Raw genomic sequence first — 6,793 nt, 5'->3', positions numbered from 1 at the left:
CCCTACCTCTACCCGGAATTCATTGCTGTACTCATTTCCAACCCTCACCTTACTGGCAGCATCTCTGTACATGGCTCGCACAGCTCTCACTAACCATTCTTCTATCCCAAGTTTCCTCATTGACCACCAGATAAGGGATCGGGGGACCCTGTCAAAGGCTTTCTCCATGTCAACGAAAGCCAGGTACAGAGGTTTATCCTTAGCTAGGTATTTCTCTTGCAACTGTCTCACTAGAAATAAGGCATCAGTAGTGCTTTTACCTGGCACGAACCCAAACTGCATCTCATCTAAATTGATTCGCTCCCTAATTAGTTGGGCTATGACCCTCTCTGTAACTTTCATAACCTGATCTAACAGCTTGATGCCTCTGTAATTATTTGTATCTAAAGCGTCCCCTTTACCTTTGTAGCAGTTGACTATGATGCTGCTACACCAGTCATAGGGTATGACTCCTTCGTGTATCACCTGGTTCGTAATACGGGTGACTAGGCTATAGCCAACACTGCCAGATATTTTGAGCATCTCTGCAGTGATTCCTGATGGGCCGGGGGGGGGGGGTATACATTACATAAATGTGTATGTGCGTGTGTGTGTACAACATGTCCATATACGCATGCATATATACACAGACTGAGAGAAGAAGAAGAGGAGAAGGGGAGTTAGCTGCCTGCTTATATTTGTACTGATGATGTTATTGAAATTACAATAATTATTATTCTTATTAATCTCCCTTCCAACATTCTTGCCTCCTGTTTTCATTTCTTCCTTATTCCTCCTCTTCCTCCCCATCATACCACAACCTCTGACCCCTTGCTGCTTCTCCTTAACCATTTATAGACACGCTCGTGCACATAGACGTCATCTGCCAAATTTCTTTTCTGCTGTGGTGGCGGCAGTGCTGGTGTTGTCCTTTTCTCTCACTATCAGCTTAGTGTAATAATATTTTTCCTTCATAAATGGTAGCTGACCGCACCATACAGTAAGGTTTTAGCAAAGTTGTATTGGAATAATGGGGCTGGGGAGCGGGACATCTTTAAAAATGTGTGTGTGCATGCGTCTTTCTGTAAAAATATATACAAGTTGGGGGGGCCAAAGGTCATGTGCCAAGATTAAGACTCTAATATCTCTATTGCACATTTCAAAAACAACCCATTTATATTTAATTAGAAAGCAAAACAAATTAGCAAATGTCTGTAGCTTTTATTCTTCGTTGCATGAGGAATATCAACTCCCTGTGACAATGTGTGCACAAATTTCTTTGGACTTTTTTTCTTTTTAAAGCCTCTTTCTGACAGAGACATCTCGGTGGTGAGGGGTCCACTTTGCTATGTGTTGGGCACACCGTATTGCATGAACTTCTCGAACAAATTGACCGGCCGTTGTATGCGATGTTGCTTTTTCTCACGATGCTTTTGGTTGGAGATGTCCACAACTGTTCTGTTCTGTTTTGTTGCACCATCGCAACCAGACTGAAAAACAAGTCCAATGTGCTCCGGAATTGTCAAAGACGTGTTTCAGTTTTTCTAAAATGGAGTGAAATAAAATAATAATAATAATGATTTCTTGTTACTCTTATCAAACTCATTGGGCCCCAGGTTAAGCTAAACTCTCCTTATTCTCCCCACCAAAGTGAGGGAGTTTGTGTGTGCTCAATGTTTTCCCATTAGATAGTCTGGTAGGTCTGTTGTCCCTTCATTTAGTTCCTTAGCCATCATAACTGCCCCCGTTTCTCTCTCTCTCTCTCTGCCTCTTCAGTATGTATGTGTTGGGGGAGTCTGTAATGTCGTCATGGTTACTGTTTTTTTTTTTTCGTTTGTTTTTTCACCACCACAGCTTTACTATTAACAATATTTCAGTCGCATTTTTAAATCTGATAATTTCAGGGCAGGAAACTCATGATTGTCACCTCATCCCTCCCTCCCTATTTCTAATATCTTTCTAAATTCTGTTGCTACAACTACTTTGACGACCACCACCACCACCCACAAGTACTGCTACTACTACTACTACTACTGTCATGTCTCTGAATCGGCAGAGCGTCAGACAAAAGGTGCTTTATGGGTAGGTAAGTCTGTTTCCCTTGCTAGCTTTGAATCTGTCAAAATACAGGATGGGCCCAAAGTCACACACTGAGACCCCCCTCTCCCCCATATTTCAAAAACAGCACTTTATGGTTAATTACAACACAAAACTAATTAGGAAATGTCAACATCCTGATTACAAGGGTTCGAAACATTCACCATTTGCAGATTTTTTTATTGTTTGTTGTACAAGGAACAGAATTTCCTGCAGAGATCTTTGCACAGGTAGGGGAGGGGGCAACCATTGGTATTTGTCCTGCACACTGCATGTTGCATGGACTCTTTGCACTAATCAGGCGCAGGCTGTGTTGTAAAGAAGCTTGCTTTCCAACCACATGGTTCCTGGTTCAGTCCCACTGTGTGGCACTTTAAATAAGTGTCCACTAAGCCTCGGGCCAACCAAAGCCTTGCGAGTGGATTTGGTTGACAGAAACTGAAAGAAGCCCGTCGTGTGTATATATATATATATATATATATATGTGTGTATGTACATGTGAGTGTATCTGTCTGTCCCTGCCACCATTGTTTGATAGCCGATGGTGTGTTTACGTCCCCCGTAACTTAGCAGTTTGGCAAAAGAGATAGAATAAGTACTAGGCTTAGAAAAAATAATTCCTAGAGTCAATTTGTTCGACTGAGAGGCAGTGCTCCAGCATGGCTGCAGTCATGTGACTGAAACAAATAAAACAATAATCGACCAACAGTGTTTCAATGTTACACAAAATAATAATGATGATTAATAGTAGTATAAGATGTTATATTTTCGTGTGTGACTTTTGGCCCACCCTGTACCCAGAAATATGACCACCACCACAAAAAATAATATTTTTTTTTGCTATTGAAGTATCGAACGGGGTAGACAACTCTAGATATGTTTTGCTCTTATTTGACCTCCGTGAATTACAGCTTGTTTTTGCCAGATGGTAAGATGCATCTGTATACACACACATATACATACATGCTGCTGCATGCAGATAGAGAGATTTGTAAGCCTAATACTTATTCTCTTTTGCCGAAACCACTAAGTTACGGGGACGTAAACACACCAGCATCGATTGTCAAGCGATGGTGGGGGGACAAACACAGACACACAAACACACCTACATATTTTGAGGGAGGGGACTAGTCGATTATGTTGACCCCCTAGCGTTTTAATTACCCTAACCCTTATAGGTTGAAAGGAACAGTCGACATCGGCGGAATTTGAACTCAGAACGTAAAGACGGACTGAACACCGTTAAGCACTTTCTCCGGCGTGCTAACGATTCTGCCTTTAAAAATAATAATAATGTTCGTAATCCTTTCAATTATACGCATGGGCGGGGGCAGTTAATTACATTGACCCCTCAATGTTCGTCTTTTAATTAATAATCGGTCCCAGAAGGATCTTAGAAGCTAAAACACATTCGTCCAGCGAAATAAAGATTCTGATCGCAGAGAAACAAAGGGAAGTAACTCGGAGAAGCCAGAGTAAAATAGAGACGTTACAGATAGATGGCGCTGGTGTTTGTTGTTGGTTTGTCATAGCAATGGCGGTGAAGATGGCGGTAGGAACTCGTTAAAATTACTCTTTTCCTTGTTTCAGTCCTTTTGACTGCGTCCAAGCTGGAGCACCGCCTTTATAGTCGGTCAAATCGACCGCAGGACTTACTCTTTGTAAGCCTGGTACTTATTCTATCGGTCTCTTTTGCCGAAACCGCTAATTTACGTTGACGTAAACACACCAGCATCGGTTGTCAAGCGATGTTGGGAGGTGGGGACAAACAGACACACAAACATATACACATACATACATATATACAACGGGCTTCTTTCAGTTTCCGCCTACCAAATCCACTCCTTACGGTCTTTATTTCTTTCTCTGTCTTATTTCTGTGACCGGTTTCAGTCAGTATTTGTATCCGCCATCACTTGTTTACAACCCCAGGACCAGACATTTTATTTTCTTTTCGATAATTTATTAAGTTTGATTCGTTCGACGAAAACCGTTCACAGGGAACACGTCTGTGGAATACACAGCCACTTAAACATTAATTTCACCGTGCCCCAGTCCACTTACCTGGCAAAAATCACTTACACCTGTAATTCAAAGGGACCGGCCTTGTCACATTGTATTTCTTTGTAAATTACGTGAAGAAGACGTGTCTGCGGAGTACTGAGCCACTTGCATGCTAATTTTCTGTTGATTGAATTGTAATCGATATGTCACTTTCGCTTCATACTGTTTTATTGACCTTGAAAAATAAAGCTGACAAATATATACACATACATTACTAGATTCATAATATATACACACAAGCACATACATTACTAGATTCATAATATATACATACAAGCACATACATTACTAGATTCATAATATATACACATACATACATTACTCGATTCATAATATATACACACACACACACACACACATTACTAGATTCATAATATATACACATACATACATTACTCGATTCATAATATATACACACACACATTACTCCATTCATAATACACACACACCTTACTAGACATATATTACGCTATTCATAATATATACACATACATTACTCGATTCATAACATATACACATACATTACTCGATTCATAATATATACACATACAAACATTACTTGATTCATAATATATACACACACATTACTCGATTCATAATATATACACATACATAGATCACTAGGTTCATAATATACACACATTACTACTTGATTCATAATATATACACATACATTACTAGACATTGTAGACACTAAATTATCATACTTAAATGTTGTAGAAACTAAATATATAGAATATAATCATATTTAGACATTGTAGACACTAAATTATCATACTTAAATGTTGTAGAGACTAAATATATAGAAAGTAATCATATCTAAACATTGTAGACACTAAATTATCATACTTAAATGTTGTAGAAACTAAATATATTGAATGTAATCATATTTAGACATTGTAGACACTAAATTATCATACTTAAATATTGTAGAAACTAAATATATAGAATGTAATCATATTTAAACATTGTAGACACTAAATTATCATACTTGAATGTTGTAGAAACTAAATATATAGAATGTAATCATATTTAAACATTGTAGACACTAAATTATCATACTTGAATGTTGTACAAACTAAATATATAGAATGTAATCATATTTAAACATTGTAGACACTAAATTATCATACTTGAATGTTGTAGAAACTAAATATATAGAATGTAATCATATTTAGACATTGTAGACACTAAATTATCATACTTGAATGTTGTACAAACTAAATATATAGAATGTAATCATATTTAAACATTGTAGACACTAAATTATCATACTTGAATGTTGTGCAAACTAAATATATAGAATGTAATCATATTTAAACATTGTAGACACTAAATTATCATACTTGAATGTTGTAGAAACTAAATATATAGAATGTAATCATATTTAAACATTGTAGACACTAAATTATCATACTTGAATGTTGTAGAAACTAAATATATAGAATGTAATCATATTTAAACATTGTAGACACTAAATTATCATACTTGAATGTTGTAGAAACTAAATATATAGAATGTAATCATATTTAAACATTGTAGACACTAAATTATCATACTTGAATGTTGTAGAAACTAAATATATAGAATGTAATCATATTTAAACATTGTAGACACTAAATTATCATACTTGAATGTTGTAGAAACTAAATATATAGAATGTAATCATATTTAAACATTGTAGACACTAAATTATCATACTTGAATGTTGTAGAAACTAAATATATAGAATGTAATCATATTTAAACATTGTAGACACTAAATTATCATACTTGAATGTTGTACAAACTAAATATATAGAATGTAATCATATTTAAACATTGTAGACACTAAATTATCATACTTGAATGTTGTACAAACTAAATATATAGAATGTAATCATATTTAAACATTGTAGACACTAAATTATCATACTTGAATGTTGTACAAACTAAATATATAGAATGTAATCATATTTAAACATTGTAGACACTAAATTATCATACTTGAATGTTGTACAAACTAAATATATAGAATGTAATCATATTTAAACATTGTAGACACTAAATTATCATACTTGAATGTTGTACAAACTAAATATATAGAATGTAATCATATTTAAACATTGTAGACACTAAATTATCATACTTGAATGTTGTAGAAACTAAATATATAGAATGTAATCATATTTAAACATTGTAGACACTAAATTATCATACTTGAATGTTGTAGAAACTAAATATATAGAATGTAATCATATTTAAACATTGTAGACACTAAATTGTCATACTTGAATGTTGTAGAAACTAAATATATAGAATGTAATCATATTTAAACATTGTAGACACTAAATTATCATACTTGAATGTTGTACAAACTAAATATATAGAATGTAATCATATTTAAACATTGTAGACACTAAATTATCATACTTGAATGTTGTAGAAACTAAATATATAGAATGTAATCATATTTAAACATTGTAGACACTAAATTATCATACTTGAATGTTGTACAAACTAAATATATAGAATGTAATCATATTTAAACATTGTAGACACTAAATTATCATACTTGAATGTTGTACAAACTTAATATATAGAATGTAATCATATTTAAACATTGTAGACACTAAATTATCATACTTGAATGTTGTACAAACTAAATATATAGA

At 34.6% G+C, this 6,793-nt stretch overlaps 1 long non-coding RNA gene across 4 annotated transcripts in view; it reads left to right on the top strand.

Moving 5' to 3' along the window:
- The first annotated feature begins 556 nt into the window (after nucleotides 1-556).
- LOC149129013 (uncharacterized) overlaps nucleotides 557-6,793 on the top strand; it is a 16,410-nt gene continuing 10,173 nt past the window's right edge. For 3 of the 4 annotated variants that reach the window (XR_016240577.1, XR_016240576.1, XR_016240575.1), the window contains exon 1: nucleotides 557-3,628. This is a non-coding gene — a long non-coding RNA (uncharacterized LOC149129013). The remainder of the gene's footprint in view (nucleotides 3,629-6,793) is intronic. The other variant, XR_016240578.1, reaches the window with a different exon arrangement.

The sequence above is a fragment of the Octopus bimaculoides genome, unplaced genomic scaffold (genome assembly GCF_046866305.1).
Source record: "Octopus bimaculoides isolate indiv1 unplaced genomic scaffold, ASM4686630v1 contig208, whole genome shotgun sequence".
In the NCBI taxonomy this organism is placed as follows: Eukaryota; Metazoa; Mollusca; class Cephalopoda; order Octopoda; family Octopodidae; genus Octopus; species Octopus bimaculoides.
This window is presented reverse-complemented; position numbering and strand designations above follow the sequence as displayed.